Genomic DNA, 22,934 nt, shown 5'->3' on the forward strand with positions numbered 1-22,934 from the left:
TTTTATTTCTTTGTGCTGTGACTAGGACCTCCAGTACTATGTTGAATAGAAGTGGGGAGAGTGGGCATCCTTGTCTTGTTCCCGATCTTAAAGGAAAAGCTTTCAGCTTCTCAGCATTAAGTATAATGTTGGCTGTACGTTTGTCATATATGGCCTTTATTATGTTGAGGTACTTGCCCTCTATACCCATATTGTTGAGAGTTTTTATCATGAATGGATGTTGAATTTTGTCAAATGCTTTTTCAGCATCTATGGAGATGATCATGTGGTTTTTGTGCTTTTTGTTGGTGTGGTGGATGATGTTGATGGATTTTCGAATGTTGTACCATCCTTGCATCTCTGGAATAGATCCTACTTTACCATGATGGATGATCTCTTTGATGTATTTTTTAATTCATTTAGCTAATATTTTGTTGAGTATTTTTGTATATATGTTCATCAGGGATATTGGTCTGTAATTTTCTTTTTTGGTGGTATCTTTGCCTGGTTTTGGTATTAGAGTGATGCTGGCCTTATAGAATGAGTTTGGAAGTATTCCTTCTTCTACTCTTTGGAAAGCTTTAAGGAGGATGGGTAGTAGGTCTGCATGAAATGTTTGAGAAAATTTAGTAGTGAAGCCATCTGGTCCAGGAATTTTGTTCTTAGGTAGTTTTTTTTATTATGGATTGAATTTCATTGCCTTTAATTGGTCTGTTTAGATTTTATGTCTCTTTCTGGGTCAGCCTTGGAAGCTTGTATTTTTCTCAAAGTTGTCAGTTACTTCTAGGTTATCCAGTTTGTTAGCATATAATTTTTCATAGTATTCTCTAATACTTCTTTGTATTTCTGTGGTGTCTGTATTGATTTATCCTTTCTCATTTCTGATTCTGTTTGTGTGTGTAGACTCTCTTTTTCTTGATAAGTCTGGCTTGGGGTATATCTATTTTGTTTATTTTCTCAAAGAACCAACTCTTGCTTTCATTGATTCTTTCTATTGTTTTTTCTTCTCAGTTTTATTTATTTCTGCTCTGATCTTTAGTATGTCTCTCCTTCTACTGACTTTGCACCTCATATGTTTTTCCTTTTCTAGTTTTGTTAATTGTGAGTTTAGATTGCTCACATGGGATTGTTCTTCTTTCCTGCAGTAGGCCTGTATTGCAATATGCTTTCCTCTTAGCACCCCCTTAGCTGTGTCCCACAGATTTTGTGGTGTTGAATTATTGTTGTCATTTGTCTCCATATATTGCTTGATCTCTTTCTGTTTTTGGTTATTGATGCATTGGTTATTTAGGACCATGTTGTGAAGCCTCCATGTGTTCGTGGGATTTTTCATTTTCTTTGTGTAATTTATTTCTAGTTTCATACCTTTGTGGTCTGAGAAGCTGGTTGGTACAGTTTCAATCTTTGTGAATTTACTGAGGCTCTTTTTGTGGCCTACTATATGATCCATTCTTGAAAATGTTCCATGTGCACTTGAGAAGAATGTGTATTCTGCTGCTTTTGGGTGTAACATTCTGTAGATGTCTGTTAGGTCCATCTGTTCTAGTGTGTTGTTCAGTGCCTCTGTCTACTTACTTATTTCCTGTCTGGTTGATCTGTCCTTCAGAGTTAGTAGAGTGTTGAGGTCTCCTAGAATGAGTGCATTGCATTCTGTTTCCCCTTTGAATTCTGCTTGTATTTGTTTCACATATGGAGGTGCTCCTGTTTTGGGCGCATAGATATTTATAATGGTCGTATCTTCTTTGTGGATTGATTCCTTAATCATTATGCACTGTCCTTCTTTGTCTCTTGTGACTTTCCTTGTTTTGTAGTCTATTTTGTCTGATATAAGTACTGCAACTCCCACTTTTTTCTCCCTATTAGTTGCATGAAATATCTTTTTCCATCCCTTCACTTTTAGTCTGTGAATGTCTTTGGGTTTAACGTGAGTCTCTTGTAGGCAGCATATAGATGGGTCTTGTTTTTTTATCCATTCAGTAACTCTGTGTCCTTTGATTGGTGCATTCAGTCCATTTACATTTAGGGTGATTATCGATAGGTATGTACTGCAGGCTTTAGATTCGTGGTTACCAAAGGTTCAAGGTTAACTTCCTTACTATCTAAGAGTTTAACTTGACTCACTTAGTATGCTATTACAAACACAATCTAAGGGTTCTTTTTTCTCCTCCTTTTTCTTCCTCCTCCATTCTTTATATATTAGGTATTATATTCTGTACTCTTTGTCTATCCCTTGACTGACTTTGGGGATAGTTGATTTAATTTTGCATTTGCTTAGTAATTAGCTGTTCTACTTTCTTTACTGTGGTTTTATTACCTCTGGTGACATCTATTAAACCTTAGGAACACTTCCAACTATAGCAGTCCCTCCAAAATACACTGTAGGGATGGTTTGTGGGTGGTAAATTCTCTCAGCCTTTGCTTATCTGGAAATTGTTTAATCTCTTCAAATTTAAATGATAATCTTGCCAGATAAAGTAATCTTGGTTACAGGTCCTTCTGCTTCATTGTATTAAATACATCATGCCACTCCCTTCTGGCCTATAAGGTTTCTGATGAGAAGTCTGATGATAGTCTGATGGGCTCTTCTTTGTATGTGATCTTATATCTCTTTGGCTGCTTTTAGTAGTCTATCCTTATCCTTGATCTTTGCCCTTTTAATTACTATATGTCTTGGTGTTGTCTTCCTTGGTTCCCTTGTGTTGGGAGATCTGTGGATCTCCATGGCCTGAGAGACTATATCCTTCCCCAAATTGGGGAATTTTTCAGCAATTACCTCCTCAAAGACACTTTCTATCCCTTTTTCTCTCTCTTCTTCTTCTGGTACCCCTATGATGCAAATATTGTTTCATTTGGATTGGTCACACAGTTCTCTCAATATTCTTTCATTCTTAGAGATCCCTTTTTCTCTGTGTGTCTCAGCTTCTTTGTATTCCTGTTCTCTAATTTGCATTTCATTTATCATCTCCTCCACTGTATCTAATCTGCTTTTAATACCCTCCATTGTGCTCTTCAACAGTTGGATCTCTGACCAGAATTCATTCCTGAGTTCTTGAATATTTTTCTGTACCTCCATGAGCTTGTTAATGATTTTTATTTTGAAATCCCTTTCAGGAAGAGTCATGAGGTCAATTTCATTTGAATCTTTCTCAGGTGTTGTATTCATAATTTTACTTTGAACCAGGTTTCTTTGGTGTTTCATATTTGTATATGGTACCTTCTACTGCTCAGAAGCTCTACTCTCTGGAGCTGAAGCAACATTGGGTGTTGCAGCAGAATCGCATTTGTGCCTGGGGCAAGGAAAGAACTTTTTCCTGCTTCCCTGTTGCTATGCCTGTCTCCACTGCCAGAACCAGTGGCTGAGCACACAGGTATAAGTGTCTCTGCTTTCCATTTGTAGTTGCTCTAGAAGGGGCCTCCTTCTGGCTGGCTTAATGCCAGGGTAGGGTTTGCCGGTTTGCGAGCCAGGTGGGGCTGGCCAGGAGAAAGGTGCAGTGGGATGCGTATCACGCAGGGGGTCCTTGGAGCTGTATAGCCATGCTGGGGATCTGGAATGCCTGAAGATTGAGAAAGTTCACAACCTGCTGGGCAGAGTGCACCCAGACAGTTTGGTCTACCTGTCCTTTCTCCTGAGCAGTAAGCTCTGTGCAATCCTTGCCCCTTTAGCAGCCATCTTGCTGTTAGGAAGTCTCTCAGACTGTCTGCCTTTCTTTTGTCCCAGAACAGCTGGATATGGATCCCTGCTTTCCACAAGTGGCTGGAATCTCAGTCTCTCCAGGTATTCTGCCTGTTATAGCTTTCCTACCACCTAATCACGAGAGTACCATGAAAGCACCATGAAATGTAGGTTTGTGCTCCCAGAGCAGATCTCCAGAGTTAGGTATTCAGCAGCCCCAGGCCTCCACTCCCTCCCTGCTCACTTGTTTCTCTTTCTCCTGCCAGTGAGCTGGGGTGGGGGAAGGGCTTGGGTCCAGCGGGCCACAGCTTTGGTATGTTACCGTGTTCCATGAGGTTTATTCTTTTCTCCAGGTGTATGCAGTTTGGAGCAGCCCTCTTTCCTGTTGCTCTTTCAGGATTAGTTGTATTAATTGTATTTTTGTATTATATGTGGTTTTAGGAGGAAGCCTCTGTCTCACCTCTCACGCCGTTATCTTTAATCCTCTCTGTTCTTGTTATTAATTTTAAACCAGAATTTTGTTTTTCTCTTTCACATTTTGAGCAGTTAATAAAAATGAACCTGTTTGTCTTGCCATTGGATTTTCTCTTCTGATCAAAAAATTATCTCTTCATTGCTTGAGGATAAGCATGGTGTTAGATTTTCTAGTTTTTAAGTAGTCTCTTTTGAACTTTGAAGAAATGCTTTTCTAATTGCTTTAAATCATTTTGAATACTGTACCTTTAAAAATATTAGTGTATTCATTTAATTCAGTTCCTTCTGCGGTTTTGCTAAGCATATTCATCTGGGTCATCAGTAATGATGAAATGGTAGCAAAAGGATTTGAGGCTGATCTAGGACTGTGTTTTATTTAAAAAGTGTCAATTATAAAGAAAAAAAAAAAGCCTGACAGTACTGGTCACTGTGAATATGAAACAGTTGAGCAGAAGCAACACTGACAGAGTCTTAGAATGATGGCCTAAGGACTTCTGAAACTAGAGCCCAGATCTCAAGATTTAACTCTTGTTAGAAACTTAATAGAAGGAAGCCATTGTTCTTTAAAATTGTCTTCCATGGAGCTGGAGGGTATTATGCTCAGTGAAACAAGCCAGGCGGAGAAAGACAAGTACCAAATGATTTCCTTTATTTGTGGAGTATAACAACCAAGCAAAACTGAAGGGGCAAAACAGTAACAGACTCACAGACTCCAAAAAGGGACTAGCGGTTACCAAAGGGGAGGGGTGGGTGAGGGTAGGTGGGGAATAGGGAGAAGGGGGTTAAGGGGTATTATGATTGGCACACATGGTTTGGGGGGGTTCATGGGGAAGACGGTAAGTATAGCACAGAGAAGGCAAATAGTGATTCTGTGGCATCTTACTATACTGATGGGCAGTGACTCTAATGGGGTATGGGGGGGGACTCAATTATATGGGTGAATGTAGTAACCACATTGTTTTTCATGTGAAACCTTCATAAGAGTGTATATCAATTATACCGTAATAAGAAAAAAAAGACTGGTACTTCCAACTTGAATTGTTTTTTGACTTTATTATGATTGAAAGAATGCAGTGGTGTTCATAGTTAGAGCATGATCAGTTTTTCTCAGTGGTTACCATGGGGGAGGGGAAGGGGGATAAAGGGGCACAAAAATTCTCAATCATAATATAAGTTAGTCACGGGGATAGTAGTACAGCAAAGGGAATATAGTCAATGATTCTATAACATCTTTCTATGTTGATAGATATTAACTGTACTAGAGGGAGTGAGGATTTAATAACATGGGTAACTTGAACCACCGTGTTGTACATTTGAAACCAGTGTAAGATTGTATATCGACAATACTTCAATAAAAAATAAGTTGAAAAAAATAATTTTTCTCTAAATTTTACTTTATCCACTTACTGTGATACCAATTGAGCATCTGACTTACTCTGTTGGTTTATATTGTGCTTGATTAAATTATTCTGCTTTGGGGCAGGTGATTTAGGAATCCCAGATTTCATATTTCACTAATTTATCTTTTGTTGCTTAATACTAAAATGTCAGGATTGAAATTTAAGTTAATGTTAATATTCCCTAATCCCTTAAATTGTCTATTATCCCTACTAACAGTGAACCATTGCAGTATTGAAATGCCAATCTCTTTGAAAGGCATTTTGTTAATCCTTTTGGGTCACTAAGTTTCTATGATTTGACTGGAGGTTTGCATAAGATTTCCCCTGGGAGCCCTGGACTCGGGAATAGAAAGTATGTAGTAGTTTTTGTAAGAGCCTGATGAGAGGATGTAGGTAGGATGAGATTGGATCTTAAATTAGTTGTGCCATGGCAAATTTGTCTTTGATAGTTCACATTTAACTGTTCATTCAGGTACTTTGTAAATGCTTTATAAATTATACTGAAAACATTTAAAGCTATGTGGTTAAAAGCAAACTTAATTCTTTTAGTCGGTAAGTGTTATGTCCAGATTTAGGCATTCATGAAAGTGTTATTTAAATTACCCATTTAAATACCACAAAGTTCGTTTCTTGTATGTTTATTTAAATTCAGGAGCTAGAAAGTGCCTAGCAGAGTGTCTTGTAAAGGATGGTTAAAAAAATGCCTTCACTGAAAGTATCCAAATTGCAAAGATGATAAATTATGAGGGACTTCTCTACACATATTTTTCATTTAAAAAATAACTCATGCTAAGTCTGAAATGACTTCAAAATATAAAGTTAAAAAAATGCAAAGAGTCTCATGGTGATGGTAAAATGTCAAGAAAATTATTACTGGACATTTTTGAGAGGGAGAGGTTTTGCACCTAGATAATGAATAGAGATTTGTATTTGGCATAAGTTGAAGAATATGCTTGTGTTTATGAGGCAGATGCCAGAGGAATTCTAGGATTCTTATTTTTACAAAGCTATTCAAAACATTTGAATAGAGATATTCAGTGTTAAAGTGAAAGTATATAGAATAATTATTAATTTCTTGATAAATAGTCCTTGAGTTTTCTTAAATCTAGAAAGAGCTGGAGATTCTGTTTAGCTCTCACTTAGTAATCTACTCTCTCACTTTGTAATTTAGGAGTCTAAGGTCTAGAAAGATTATGTCCTGCCCCAAATCATACAGTGACCGAACGGGAAGATCACAACTAGAATTCAGGGCACACTCATCCTGCTATGCTTATTAGCCTAGCTCTTTCCATTCTGTCACCCTATGTGTTTTATCATAAATAATACTAGTTTATTCTCAATATATACTCACTTTTACTACTAATCATTTGGCATTTGTATTGAAAATATAAAAAATGGGTACTGCAGTTAGGAAATCATTGCATGGACATTAGGCTTTCTTTAATTTCCTTTTATGGGTGGTGAAGCAGCTGTATGGTGCACAGTTGTGAAGCCAGGACATCTGTGTTTTCCATTTATTTGCCTGTTTGTTTTTTGCAGTTGTCATTATGTAATACCATTTTTTTCAGAGTGTAAGTATGAAAGTAAATGTTAAATCAAAAAGTATACTATTATCAGCACCTTTACAGTTTAACAACAGAAAGAGTAGGAGAGTGACAAGAAGGACTAAGTTTGTAGCTAACTACATAGACGACCTAAAGCAAATCAGGTAGCCTCTATGGACTGTTCCTGCTACTTGCTTAATTAGAATCCTTCAGCAGTCTGTCCAGGACAAATGTGTCTGTTTTTCAATATTTGTTAACTAAAGTGTAACATACAATGCAAAGTACACAAATCATAAGGATTATCAATTATAAAATATATACACTTGGATAACCACTACTGACTGATATGTTTTGAATAGGCTTTCTTGGTGATTATGATAAGCTTTCCCTTTAAAATAAAAATAAAAACACTAGACTTAAGACTGTAGGTAAATTAGCAGAAATAGTAGTAGAAAGAAGGAATTTGTCCAGTCACAAAAATATACTTTGAGTAGATTTATTGGCTTTATATATTTAGTCTTCTAATGTTTCTCTTCCTCTTTGCCCTTTGCCCTTTCTGTCTAGGTCCTGTTTGGAATGGAGAGGGGTCCTACTGAACATTTGCTGTCTTTTCTGAGAGTGGTCAGAGAGTTCTTAAACAGGTCTGTTGATTCTGTAGAATACAACTGCAAGTTTGATTTATAAAAAACTTGGTTTCAACTTAAAGGATTGAATTAAAAAGAGACTTAACTTTTTACAAAAGGCATGTTGATCTCAGGTATCTGTAGATACTTGGCAAGCTGCATTTGGTGTGTACATTGGACCCAAAGTGACTGAATTATCTTTTTAATAAAGCAGTTGAGTCATGAGTCATGTCTTTATAAATTATGTTGGATATATGTAATATAGCAGATTTCTTTATTGGTTCCATGGGAAGTACCTAGAAAAGATGAGTATCTCACTTGTCTGTGGAGGTGTGGATAAATCTAAGAAGGAAAATAATTATTTGGTCTATTTTTAATGTTCTCAGAATTCATAACATTGAAAAAAAAAGCTACCTTGCAAATCTCCGATACAGGGAAGGGTGACTGTAGAATTTGGTTTTTCATTCATTTACGTCTTTCTGACACCATGAATGAACTTCACCATTATTCAGACAGATTAAAAATTCTGGCTTAGTGATTTTCCAAACCTGTTTCACATTGGAATCACCTTTGGAATTTGGCAAGCTACTGATGCTTTTTTTCCCCTCTCTTTCCCTCCCACCCTGTTGTGATTTAAATTAGCCTTGGAGATATGTCTGGGCTATGGAATTTTAAAAGATCCCTAATAACTCTAAAATGCAGACAAGTTTGGGAACCACTGCTTTAGCTAGTTAAAGCAGATCTGGCCACTGTGTAACTTGTGACCTTTTATTTTCCCTATAAATATTTGGATAAATATATAAATAATTGGGTAAATATTTTGATGTAAGAGTCCTATACTTTAAACCTTAAGTTCTAACTAGAATGTAAGTACCATAAAAGCAGGTACCATGTCTATATTTTTACCATTATATCTTCAGCATCTAGAACAATACCTGGCATACACTGCATGCCTAAATATTTGTTGAATGAATGAATGAGACCTGTCAATCCCTAGTGAGCTGAGAGTATACTTTTGCCTAATAACTTGAGAGGTCAGAGATTCAGAGTAGTCGGGTGGTGATGAAAAGCCCAGTACCTAGAATCTGATTGCCAGGGCTCCAGTCATGGCTCTGTCACTTACTAGATGTATGACCTTAAGCAAGTTCTCTGGTTTCAACATTCACCATACAATCAAGCCCTCACCCCCTCTATTGCGGTCACTGTCTATCAGCATAGTAAGATGTTATAGAGTCATTAGTTGTCTTCTCATGCTGTACTGCCTTCCCCGTGACCTACCTATATTGTGACTGTGAATTATAGTGCCCCTAATCCCCTTCTCCCTCCCCACACCCCCTCCCCAATCCCTCTCCTTTGGTAACCACTAGTCCCTTCTCAGTGTCTGTGAGTCCACTCACTCAGCATGATTTTGATACTTATCCATGTTGTTGCATATATCAGTAGTTGATTCCTTTTTAATGCTGAGTAGTGTTCTGTTATATGGATATAACATGTTTGTTTATCCATTCACCTGTGATGGACATTTGTGTTGTTTCCAGTTTTAATGATTGTGAATAAAGCTGCTATAAACATTTTTGTACCAAAGTCTTTGTGCAGACATGTTTTCATTTATTGGGGCAAAACCCTAGCAGTGAGGTTGCTGGGTTGTATGGTACATCTCTCTTTGTAAGAAACTGTCAGTTTTAGAGAAGGTGAATATTCAGCAGGATTTCCAAGGAGGGTGCATTAGTTATCTATTGCTGCATAACAGATTGCCACAGATTTACCATCTTAAAACAACACACAGTTTCTATTGGTTAGGAATCTAAGTACAGATTAGGTGGGTCCTCTGTTTCAGGGTCTCTCACAGGCAGCAGTCAAGGTGTCAGCCAGGTTTGGAGTCTCCTGTCAGTGCTTGACTGAAGAAGGAAATGCTTCCAAGCTCACCTGGTTAATGGCAGAATTCACTTTCTCAAAGGATAGTTGGATTAAAGGCCTTGGTTTCTCATTGGTTGGTAGCTGGAGGCTTCTCTCAGGCTTTCGGCGTCTCCAACATGGCAAGCTGAGAAGCCAATAGTTAGAGTCTCTTGGGGAGACAGGGGTCACAGTCATGTATATACATGTAATACATATAATCACAGAAGTGACATCCCATCACCTTTGCCATGTTCTGTTGGTCAGAAGCAAGTCACCGGGCCAGCCCATACTTGGGGAGATTACACAAGGACATGAATACTAGGAAGCTGGAATAATTGTGGAAAAATCTTAGAAGTCCGTTACTAGAGAAGGTATGGCTTAGTGCCAGGCTGGGACTAGATGGGACCCAGGGGAGAAGTAGATTGTGAAATTTTCTTTATCTTCCCTATATCAAACTGTAACTCCTTCTTCCTTCTGTTTGTATCAGTCTCTCTGCCCTTTAAGAACAGAGACGTAAAGGTCGTTCCCACAGTAAGATTTTAATGCCGAGGTTTTGGGTTTGTTTTTTTTTTTAAGAGATTCAATTAAGTCTTCTCCCTGAATCATTTAATGTTTATATATGTATTTTTAAAAACATTCTGTTATGGAAATTGAGATAAGTACAAAAATAGAATACTATCATGATCCCCCATGTACCTTTCACCAAGTTCCAATTATTATTATTTATTTTGGTATCATTAATCTACAATTACAGATAGAACATTATGTTTACTAGGTTCCCCCCTTCAACAAGTCCCCGCCACATACCCCTTCACAGTCACTGTCCATCTGTGTAGTAAGATGCTGTAAAATCACTACTTGTCTTCTCTGTGTTGTACAGCCCTCCCTGTGTCCCCCACGCACTATACATGCTAATCGTAAGGCCCTCTTTCTTTTTCCCCGCCCTTATCCCTCCCTTCCCACCCATCATCCCCAGTCCCTTTCCCTTTGGTAACTATTAGTCCATTCTTGGGTTCTGTGATTCTGCTGCTGTTTTGTTCCTTCAGTTTTCCTTTGTTCTTATACTCCACATATGAGTGAAATCATTTGGTACTTGTCCTTCTCCGCTTGGCTTATTTCACTGAGCATAATACCCTCTAGCTCCATCCATGTTGTTGCGAATGGTAGGATCTGTTTTTTTCTTATGGCTGCATAATATTCCATTGTGTATATGTACCACATCTTCTTTATCCATTCATCTACTGATGGACATTTAGGTTGCTTCCATATCTTGGCTATTGTAAACAGTGCAGCGATAAATATAGGGGTGCATCTGTCTTTTTCAAACTGGAGTGCTGCATTCTTAGGGTATTAGAATTACTTAGAAGTGGAATTACTGGGTCAAATGGTATTTCTATTTTGAGCATTTTGAGGAACCTCCATACTGCTTTCCACAATGGTTGAACTAATTTACATTCCCACCAGCAGTGTAGGAGGGTTCCCCTTTCTCCACAACCTCGCCAGCATTTGTTGTTGTTTGTCCTATGGATGGTAGCCATCCTTACTGGTGTGACATGATATCTCATTGTGGTTTTAATTTGCATTTCTCTGATGACAAGCGATGTGGAGCATCTTTTCATGTGTCTGTTGGCCATCTGAATTTCTTCTTTAGAGAACTGTCTATTCATCTCCTCTGCCCATTTTTTAATTGTATTATTTGCTTTTTGTTTGTTGAGGTGTGTGAGCTCTTTATATATTTTGGATGTCAACCCTTTATCAGATCTGTCATTTTCGAATATATTCTCCCATACTGTAGGATACCTTTTTGTTCTATTGATGGTGTCCTTTGCTGTACACAAGCTTTTCAGCTTGATACAGTCCCATTCACTTTTGCTTTTGTTTCCCTTGCCCAGGGAGATATGTTCAAGAAGAGGTCACTCATGTTTATGTCCATGAGATTTTTGCCTACGTTTTTTTCTAAGAGTTTTATGGTTTCATGACTTACATTCAAGTCTTTGATCCATTTCGAATTTACTTTTGTGTATGGGGTTAGACAGTGATCCAGTTTCATTCTCTTACATGTAGCTGTCCAGTTTTGCCAGCATCATCTGTTGAAGAGACTGTCATTTCCCCATTGTATCTCAATGGCCCCTTTATCGAATATTAGTTGACCATATATGTTTGGGTTAATGTTTTGAGTCTCTGTTCTGTTCCACTGGTCTGTGGCTCTGTTCTTGTGCCAGTACCAAATTGTCTTGATTACTGTGGCTTTGTAGTAGAGCTTGAAGTTGGGGAGCGAGATCCCCCCCCCCACTCTATTCTTCCTTCTCAGGATTGCGTTGGCTATTCGGGGTCTTTGATGGTTCCATATGAATTTTTGAACTATTTGTTCCAGTTCATTGAAGAATGTTGTTGGTAATTTGATAGGGATTGCATCGAATCTGTATATTGCTTTGGGCAGGATGGCCATTTTGACGATATTAATTCTTTGTAGCCAAGAGCATGGGATGAGTTTCCATTTGTTAGTGACCTCTTTAATTTCTCTTAAGAGTGTCTTATAGTTTTCAGGGTATAGGTCTTTCACTTCCTTGGTTAGGTTTATTCCTAGGTATTTTATTCTTTTTGATGCAATTGTGAATAGAATTGTTTTCCTGATTTCTCTTTCTATTAGTTTATTGTTAGTGTATAGGAAAGCTACGCATTTCTGTGTGTTAATTTTGTATCCTGCAACTTTGCTGAATTCCGATATTAGCTCTAGTAGTTTCGGAGTGGAGTCTTTAGGGTTTTTTATGTACAGTTTCATGTCATCTGCAAATAGTGACAGTTTGACTTCTTCTTTACCAATCTGAATTTCCTGTATTTCTTTGTTTTGTCTGATTGCCATGGCTAGGACCTCCAGTACCACGTTGAATAACAGTGGGGAGAGTGGGCATCCCTGTCTTGTTCCCAATCTCAGAGGAAAAGCTTTCAGCCTCTCGCTGTTCAGTATGATGTCAGCTGTGGGTTTATCATATATGGCCTTTATTATGTTGAGGTACTTGCCCTCTATGCCCATTTTGTTGAGAGTTTTTATCATGAATGAATGTTGGATTTTGTCGAATGCTTTTTCAGCATCTATGGAGATGATCATGTGGTTTTTGTCTTTCTTTTTGTTGATGTGGTGGATGATGTTGATGGATTTTCGAATGTTGTACCATCCTTGCATCCCTGGGATGAATCCCACTTGGTCATGGTGTACGATCCTTTTGATGTATTTTTGAATTCGGTTTGCTAATATTTTGTTGAGTATTTTTGCATGTATGTTCATCAGGGATATTGGTCTGTAGTTTTCTTTTTTGGTGGGGTCTTTGCCTGGTTTTGGTATTAGGGTTATGTTGGCTTCATAGAATGAGTTTGGGAGTATTCCCTCCTCTTCTATTTTTTGGAAAACTTTAAGGAGAATGGGTGTTATGTCTTCTCTGTATGTTTGATAAAATTCCGAGGTAAATCCATCTGGCCCGGGGGTTTTGTTCTTGGGTAGTTTTTTGATTACCACTTCAATTTCATTGCTGGTAATTGGTCTGTTTAGATTTTCTGTTTCTTTCTGGGTCAGTCTTGGAAGGTTGTATTTTTCTAGGAAGTTGTCCATTTCTTCTAGGTTTCTCAGCTTGTTAGCATATAGGTTTTCATAGTCTCTAATAATTCTTTGTATTTCTGTGGGGTCCGTCGTGATTTTTCCTTTCTCGTTTCTGATTCTGTTGATGTGTGTTGATTCTCTTTTTCTCTCAATAAGTCTGGCTAGAGGCTTGTCTATTTTGTTTATTTACTCGAAGAACCAGCTCTTGGTTTCATTGATTTTTTTCTATTGTTTTATTCTTCTCAATTTTATTTATTTCTTCTCTGGTCTTTATTATGTCCCTCCTTCTGCTGACTTTAGGCCTCATTTGTTCTTCTTTTTCCAATTTCGATAATTGTAACATTACACTATTCATTTGGAATTGTTCTTCCTTCTTTAAATATGCCTGGATTGCTATATTATGTCCTCTTAAGACTGCTTTTGCTGTGTCCCACAGAAGTTGGGGCTTTGTGTTATTGTTGTCATTTGTTTCCATATGTTGCTGGATCTCCAGTTTAATTTGGTCAGTGATCCATTGATTATTTAGGAGCATGTTGTTAAGCCTCCATGTGTTTGGTGAGCCTTTTTGCTTTCTTTGTACAATTTATTTCTAGTTTTATACCTTTGTGGTCTGAAAAGTTGGCTGGTAGGATTTCAATCTTTTGGAATTTACTGAGGTTCTTTTTGTGGCCTAGTATGTGGTCTATTCTGGAGAATGTTCCATGTGCACTTGAGAAGAATGTGTATCCTGTTGCTTTTGGATGTAGAGTTCTATAGATGTCTGTTAGGTCCATCTATTCTAGTGTGTTGTTCAGTGCCTCTGTGTCCTTACGTATTTTCTGTCTGGTGGATCTGTCCTTTGGGGTGAGTGGTGTGTGAAAGTCTCCCAAAATGAATGCATTGAATTCTATTTCCTCCTTTAATTCTGTTAGTATTTGTTTCACATATATTGGTGCTCCTGTATTGGGTGCATATATGTTTATAATGGTTGGACTGAGCCCTTTATCATTATGTAATGTCCTTCTTTATCTCTTGTTACTTTCTTTATTTTGAAGTCTATTTTGTCTGATACTAGTATTGCAACACCTGCTTTTTTCTCTCTGTTGTTTGCATGAAATATCTTTCTCCAACCCTTGACTTTTAATCTGTGCATGTCTTTGGGTTTGAGATGTTTCTGTTGTAAGCAACATATAGATGGTTCTTGCTTTTTTATCCATTCTATTACTCCGTGTCTTTTGATTGGTGCATTCAGTCCATTTACATTTAGGGTGATTATTGAAAGATATGTACTTACTGCCATTGCAGGCTTTAGATTTGTGGTTACCAAAGGTTCAAGGTTAGCTTGTTTACTACCTTACTGTCTGACCTCACTCGCTTATTGAGCTGTTATAAACACAGTCTGATGATTATTTCTTTCCCTTCTTTTTCCTCCTCCTCCATTCTTCATATGTTGGGTGTTTTGTTCTATGCTCTTTGTAGGAGTGTTCCCATCTAGAGCAGTCCGTCTAAGATACCCTTCAGAGGTGGTTTGTGGGAAGCAAATTCCCTCAACTTTTACTTGTCTGGGAATTGTTTAATCTGTCCTTCATATTTAAATGATAACTGTGCTGGATACAGTATCCTTGGTTCAAGGCCCTTCTGTTTCATTGCATTAAATATATCATGCCATTATCTTCTGGCCTGTAAGGTTTCTGTTGAGCAGTCTGATGATAGCCTGATGGGTTCTCCTTTGTAGGTGACCTTTTTACTCTCTCTGGCTGCCTTTAATACTCTGTCCCTGTCCTTGATCTTTGCCATTTTAATTATTATGTGTCTTGGTGTTGACCTCTTTGGATCCCATCTCTCGAGAGTTCTGTGTTCCTCCGTAGTCTGAGCAACTATTTCCTCCCCCAGTTTGGGGAAGTTCTCAGCAATTATTTCTTCAAAGACGCTTTCTATCCCTTTTTCTCTCTCTTCTTCCTCTGGTACCCCTATAATGCGGATATTGTTCCTTTTGGACTGGTCACACAGTTCTCTTAATCTTGTTTCATTCCTGGAGATACTTTTACCTCTCTCTGCATCAGCTTCTATGCGTTCCTGTTCTCTGATTTCTATTCCATCAATGGCCTCTTGCATCTTATCCATTCTGCTTATAAATCCTTCTAGAGTTTGTTTCACTTCTGTAATCTCTCTCCGGACATCTGTGATCTCCCTCCGGATATCTGTAATCTCCCTCTGAACTTCATCCCTTAGCTCTTGCATATTTCTCTGCAGCTCTGTCATCATGTTTATGATTTTTATTTTGAATTCTTTTTCAGGGAGACTGGTTAGGTGTGCCTCTGCAGATCCTTTCTCAGGTGTAACTATCTTATTCTGGACCAGATTTTTTTGCCTTTTCATGGTGGTTGCTGTGGCTATAGGCAGGTTGCGGGTGTCAGCTGGGAGAAGAAAGTCCTTTCCTGCTTGATGGATGCCTTGCCCTTCTCTGCTGCCTGTGATGGCTACCTGCACCCTTGGAGCAGCCACTGGGTTAATCTCCTAAGCTACTGTGGGCGGGGTGTCCGTCAGAGTAGCGCGGGGCCCTGTGGGGAGTGGCAGGCACGCCAGGTGCGCTCCTCCATGCTAGCAGCGACCCTGCCAGGCAGCTGTGTTGCAGCAGCGGCCTTTGGGTCTGGCCCAGGCTGCTGTGCGTTGGGCTGGGATTCCAGTCGCCTCCTGGGAGCGCGCCTGCTCCCCCTGACTCTGCTGCTGGTGCATGCAGGGCTTTTCTGCACAGGCTTCTACCGGGCTCTGGCTTTACTGCTGCTGGTGCGTGCGAGCCACGCCCGGACTGTTTGGTTGCGCCACTGCGGGCTAGCCCTGCGGTGCATGGATCTGCTCTCGGTTCCTTGTAGCGCTTCCACCCCCGGCGCGCACTCCCACTCTCCTGCTACTGGGCCCGTGTGTCGGGGTCTGCGCCAGTTGGAGGAATGACTGGCAGGCTGCCTAGTCCTGTGAGGGGCTTCAGAGCTGCACTGCCTCCATTTAGGGTGCCTAAGTTTCCCCATTACTCCCAGCTGCCAGGACAACTTTGTCCAGCTATGGGGTCCCTGTCTCTTTAGGACTTGGAGAAAGCACTCTCTTTTCTTTTGTCTCAGGGTCACCAGTTGCAGGGACCTGCCCCCAGGTTTTGCTTTTCTGTTTCTCTAATATCCAGCACCCCGTGCACCTTGTGTCTGCATTCTGGGTGCAGATTTCTAGAGCTGGTTGTTTAGCAGTTCTGGGCCCGTTCTGACTTCTTTCTTCCCGCCGGGTTTTGGGGCGGGGGAGCATTCGGGTCCCGCCTGGCCGCGGCTTGTATCTTACCCCCTTCGTGTGATGCCGAGTTCTCGCAGATGTAGATGTATCCTGGCTGTTGTACTGCATCCACTGGTGTGTCTTTTAGGAATAGTTGTATTATTGTATTTTCATAAATATATATGTTTTGGGGAGGAGATTTCCTCTGAACTGCTCATGCCACCATCTTCCTGTGATCCCCCCCAATTATTTTTTATCAGTCTTGAATGTATAATTTACATACAATAATGCACTAATTTTATGTATGCAGTTTGCATTTTGATAGATCTTGTATCCCCATAATCAAGATACAGAGCACTTTCACTCAGTTACCTTGTGCCCCTGTGTAGTCAGTGTCCATTCAGTTCCAGGCAAGTACCTATCTGATTTGTATTACTGATTTCTATTCTATTATCTGATTTCTGTTATCTGTTCTGGGATGTCATAGGAATGTCTGAATTCTTTTGATCACCATAAAGTTCTTGAGATTCATCCATGTTGTTGCATAAATCAGTTTTCAGAGTTTTTCGCCCTTGGCAATGTGGATATTTTGGGCTGGATAGTATGTTCTGGCGACTGTTTCATGCATTGTATGCTATTTAGCAGCATCCCTAACCTCTGTGTACTCAGTGCCATTAGCACTCTGCTCCCCAGCTCTAACCATCAACACTGTCTCCAGACTTTGCGAGATGTCCCCTGAAAGACAAAATCTCTTCCCTCCACTGGTTGATAACAATTTTTATTATTGGGTAGTATTCCATTGTAGGGATATACTATAATTTATCCATTTACTAATGGATGGACATTTGGGTTTCCAGCTTACTTTCAGTTTGAGCTTATTATAAATAGAGTTGCTGTTAACTTTTAGAGGCAAGTCTTTGTGTAGATACATTATCATTTACTTGGGGGTAAATACTTAGGGGTGAAATTGCTGGGTCCTCTGATAAGTAAATGCTTAAGTTTAAAAGGCACTGCCAAATTATAGCTTTTTACATTCCCACCAGTATGAGTTCCAGTTGTCCTACATATCAACATTTGATATCATTCTTTATAATTTTAGTCATTAGAGTAGGTATGTTATTTCTCATCAGCTTTAATTTGCATTTTCCTGATCACTGATGATGATCAGCTTCTTTTCATGTGCTTACTGTAAAGTGTTTATTCAAATATTTTGCCCCCCGAAAAAATTTTGCCCATTTTTTTCTTGTTTGGTTTGTTATCGAATTTACTTTGTTTTTTTCCTTTGTGTATGTAAACTTGCACAAGAAAATTGAAATAAGGAATAGTTTTATATACTTTTTCTACTTAAAATATTAACATTTCTCATGATGTTAAATATTCTTAAAAACATGTATTTTAGTGGAGAAGCAATATTTGAGTACATTTAAATTGTTTAACTGAAAGATGATGGTGTGAGAGGTGAGATAGAAACCCCCTCCCAAAACCACATATAATATGGAAATACAGCAAATACATCAAATCCTGAAAGAGCAACAGGAAAGAAGGCTGTAGCAGACTGTCTGCACCTGAGGAAACCACCAGACCTCAAGGAAAAGGGTAAAGTATCAAAGCTGTGATCCGGCAGGACCCAAGCCCTTCCCCCACCCTAGCTCACCAGACAGAAGAAGAGAAACAGAATGAGGAGTGGGTAGAGGCCTAGGACTGCTGAACACCCAGCCCTGGAGATCTGCTCAGGGAACATGAACCTACATTACATGGTGCTCTGGAGATTAGTGGGGTTGGAACGCTAAGACAGATGGAATACTTGGAGAGACTGAGATTCCACCACTTTTGGAAAATCCTGCTGTCTGGGACAAAAGAAAGGCAGGCAGGCAGTCTGAGATTTCCTAACAGTGAGATGGCTGCTAAAGGGGCAAGGATTGCACAGAGCTTTGTGCTCAGGAGAAAGGACAGGTGGACAAAATTGTCCTTGTGCACTCTGCCCATCAGGTTGGGAACTTTCAGGAGCTTCAGTTGCTCCCATCGCCCTTGGCTGGCTTCGCAGCTCTGGGGCCCCTCACCGTGTTGCACAGCCTGCTGCACCTTCCTCCAAACCAGCACCAGCTCACAAACTGGCTGCCCCTGCCATTGTGCCAGGCCAGCCAGAAGGCCGCCCTGTCTATGGCAGCTACAAGTGCAAAACATAGAGGCTTCTCCCTGCATGCTCAGCACACTGGCCCTGGCAGTTGAGACAGACACTGCAGCCGTTAAGCAGGAAAGACCTCTTTCCTCCCAACAGGCACGAGAACCGCTGCCCTGCAACCCTTGACATCACTACAGGGGCTGAGCAGCTCCAGAGAGTAGAGCTTCTGCTCACTAGAGGGCACCGCTTGCAACTATGAAATGTCAAAGGAATCTGGTTCAAACCAAAATCCCACAAACATGAAAAAGAGGCCAACTGAAACTGAACTCATCAATCTTCCTGAAAGAGATTTCAAAATAAAAATAATAAACATACTCATGGAGCTACAGAAAACTATTCAAGAACTGGAGGAATTGACGAATGAAATACAAACGTGAACAATACAGTATCTGAAATGAAACATACAATGGAGGGATTTAAAAGCAGATTAGATTAAGTAGAGGAGAAGGTAAATAGAACACAAGTTAGAGAACAGGAATACAAAGAAGCTGAGGCACAGAGAGAAAAAAGGATCTCTAGGAAGGAAAGAATATTGAGAGAACTGTGTAACGATCCAAACAATACAATATTCGCATTATAGGGGTACCTGAAGAAGAAGAGAGAAAAAGGGATAGAAAGTTTCATTGAGGAGGTAATTCCTGAAAACTTCCCGAATCTGGGGAAGGAGATAGTGTCTCAGGCCATGGAGACGCACAGATCTCCCAACACAAGGGACCCAAGGAAGATAACACCAAGACATATAATAATTAAAATGGCAAAGATCAAGGATAAGGACAGATTATTAAAAGCAGCCAGAGAGAGAAAACAGATCACATACAAAGGAAAAATCATTAGGCTATCATCAGACTTCTCAGGAGAAACCTTACAGGCCGGAAAGGAATGGCATAATATATTTAATGCAATGAAACAGAAGGGCCACAGGCCAAGAATACTCTATCTGGCAAGATTATCATTTAAATTTGAAGGATGGATTAAACAATTTCCAGATAAGCAAAAGCTGAGAGAATTTACCTACAACAAACCGTCTCTACAGTGTATTTTAAAGGGACTGCTATAGATGGAAGTGTTCCTAAGGCTAAATAGCTATCACCAGAAGAAATAAAACCATACTAGAGAAAGTAGAGCAGCTAATTACTAAACAGATGCAAAATTAAATCAGTCACCCCCAAAGTCAGTCAAGGGATAGACAAAGAGTACAGAATATGATATCTAATATATAAAGAATGGAGGAGGAAGAAAAAGGAGGAGAAAAAAAGAATATTTAGATTGTGTTTGTAATAGCATCCTAAGTGAGCTAAGTTAGACTCTTAGATAGTAAGGAAGTTAACCTTGAACCTTTGGTAACCAGGAATCTAAAGCCTGCAATGGCAATAAGTATATACCTATTGATAATCACCCTAAATGTAAATGGTCTGAATGCACCAATCAAAAAACATATAGAGTGGTAAAGATACCTCAAGACAAATGCTGGGCATAGAAGCCACAGGGCATAAATCTACAAAGAAGTAAAAAGCTAACCTTTTCAAACAATATGGCTTCTCTCTCACTTACCAACTTTACATCTCCCTGTATGGCCCCGGAAGATGACTGGTTAGCCAGAGACGGGTAAGATTCCTCAAGGGAGGAACAACCTAAGACAGGCACAGTCACAGGGGGGCCATCAGGTGAGAAATTGGGGATCAACAGTGGTGAAGCATAGAACCTCACCCCCCCCCCCCTGTTTTGAGAGAAATCTTCTGTATCCGTGGATGTTTTAATGCCCTTGTCTAGCTTGGATTAGCACATAGTCTACAGGCACACACCTGATCACCTACAGTTGCTCTCTTACAACACTAAACTATGTTTTTTACCTTTATCTTGCATCTACCTACCACTTCAGCATTTTATTAAAAATAATAATAATAATAATAAAGGGAGAAAGGTGGGATCCACATATAAATTAAGTATAAAAATCAAACGAATATTCATATTTGACCTGATTGTTTATAGTTCATAATGCGGGATCAAAACCGAAAGTTTCTGTGATGACTGCCCTTGTACTGTTCACCATGTAAGAACTTATTCACTATGTGAGAATTCGTTCACCATGTAAGAACTTGTTCGTTATGCTTCAGAAGATTGGAGACTGACAAGAATTAGGCTTGAGATGGATTAATGATTGTGCATTGAGCATTGACCCCCCTATACAGAATTTTATTGTTGTTAACAACCATTTGATCAATAAATATGAGAGATGCCCTCTCAAAAAAAAAAAAAGTACAGACTTCCAATTGTAAAATAAATAATAACAGGGATGTAATGTATAGCATAAGGAATATAGTCAAAATATTGTAACAACTTTGTATGGTGATAGCTGGTAGCTAGAATTATCATGTATATAAATGTTGAATCACTGTGTTGTACACCTGAAACTAATGTAATACTGTGTGTCAACTACCCCTCAATAAAAAATAATTATCTACAAAAAAAAACATATAGAGTCACTGAATGGATTAAAAAATAAGACCAATCTATATGCTGCCTACAAGAGACTCACTTCAAACCCAAAGACATAGACAGACTAAAAGTGAAGGGATGGAAAAGGTATTTCATACAACTAATAGGGAGAAAAAAGCAGGAGTTGCAGTACTTCTTTCAGACAAAATAGACTTCAAAACAAAGAAGGTAACAAGAGACAAAGAAGGACATTACATAATGAAAAAGGGGTCAGTCCAACAAGAAGACATGACCCTTATAAATATCTATGCACCCAACACAGGATAACCTACAAATGTGAGACAAATACTAACAGAATTAAAGGGGGAAATAGACTGCAATGCATTCATTTTAGGAGACTTCAACACACCACTCACTCCAAAGGATGGATCAAGCAGATAGAAAATAAGGACACAGAGGCACTGAACAAGACATTATAACAGATGGACTAACAGACATCTACAGAATGTTACACCCAAAAACAGCAGAATACACATTCTTCTCAAGTGTATATGAATCATTTTCAAGAATAGATCATATACTAGGTCACAAAAAGAGCCTCAGTAATTCCAAAAAGATTGAAATTGTACCAACCAGCTTCTCAGACCACAAAGGTATGAAACTAGAAATAAATTATGCAAAGAAAACAAAAAAGCCCACAAACACATAGATGCTTCACAACATGCTCCTAAATAACCAATGGATCAATGACTAAATAAAAACAGAGTTCAAGCAATATACAGAGACAAATGACACCAATAACTCAACACTGAAAAATCTGTGGGACACAGCAAAGGCCGTGCTAAGAAGGAAGTATACTGCAGTACAGGCCTACCACAGAAAAGAAGAACAATCTTATATAAACAGTCCTAACTCACAATTAACGAGCCTAGAAAAAGAAGAAAAATGAGGCCCAAAGTCAGTAGAAGTAGGGACATAATAAAGATTGGAGCATAAATAAATAAAACCAAGCAGGATAAAGCAATAGAAAAAAAATCAATGAAAGCAGGAGCTGCTTCTTTGAGAAAATAAACAAAAGAGATAAAACCCTAGCCAGACTTACCAAGAAAAAAGAGTCTACACACATAAACAGAATAAGAAATGAGGATAAATCACTGCAGACACCATAGAAATACAAAGAATTATTAGAGAATACTATGAAAAATTATATGCTAACAAACTGGATAACCTAGAAGAAATGGACCACTTTCTAGAAAAATACAACCTTCCAAGGCTAATGTAGGAAGAAACAGAAAATCTGTACAGACCAATTACCAGCAATGAAATTGAATTGGTAATCAAGAAATTACCTAAGAACAAAACTCCTGGGCCAGATGGCTTCACCACTGAATTTTATCAAACATTTAGTGAAGACCTAATACCCATGTTCATTACAGTTTTCCAAACAGTAGAAGAGGAGGAAATACTTTCACACTCATTCTATGAGGCCAGCATCACTCTTAATACCAAAAGTAGGTAAAGATATCACAAAAAAAGAAAATTACATACCAGTATCCCTGATGAACATAGATGCAAAAGTACACAACAAAATATTAGCAAACCGAATTCAGAAATTCATCAAAAAGATCATCCATCATGATCAAGCAGGATTTTTTCAAGGGATGCAAAGCTTGTACAATATTCGAAAATCAATCAACATCATCCACCACATCATCCAACAAAAAGAAGGACAAAAACCACATGATCATCTCCATACATGCTGAAAAAGCACTCAACAAAGTTCAATGTCTATTCATAATAAAAACTCTCAACAAAATATGTATAGAAGGCAAGTATCTCAACATAATAAAGGCCATATATGACAAACCACAGCCAACATCATGGTTAACAGTGAAAAG

General features: G+C 38.9%; 1 protein-coding gene across 8 annotated transcripts in view; it reads left to right on the plus strand.

Moving 5' to 3' along the window:
• NCOA6 (nuclear receptor coactivator 6) overlaps positions 1-22,934 on the plus strand; it is a 143,126-nt gene that overhangs the window by 26,256 nt on the left and 93,936 nt on the right. For 7 of the 8 annotated variants that reach the window (XM_037012902.2, XM_037012897.2, XM_037012899.2 and 4 more), the window contains exon 2: positions 7,635-7,711. The exons of the other annotated variant lie outside the window; for it this stretch is intronic. The gene's annotated coding sequence lies outside the window, so the exon portion shown is untranslated. The remainder of the gene's footprint in view (positions 1-7,634; positions 7,712-22,934) is intronic. 8 annotated transcript variants of the gene reach the window in all.

This window comes from Manis javanica, chromosome 5 (assembly GCF_040802235.1).
Source record: "Manis javanica isolate MJ-LG chromosome 5, MJ_LKY, whole genome shotgun sequence".
Lineage (NCBI taxonomy): Eukaryota > Metazoa > Chordata > Mammalia > Pholidota > Manidae > Manis > Manis javanica.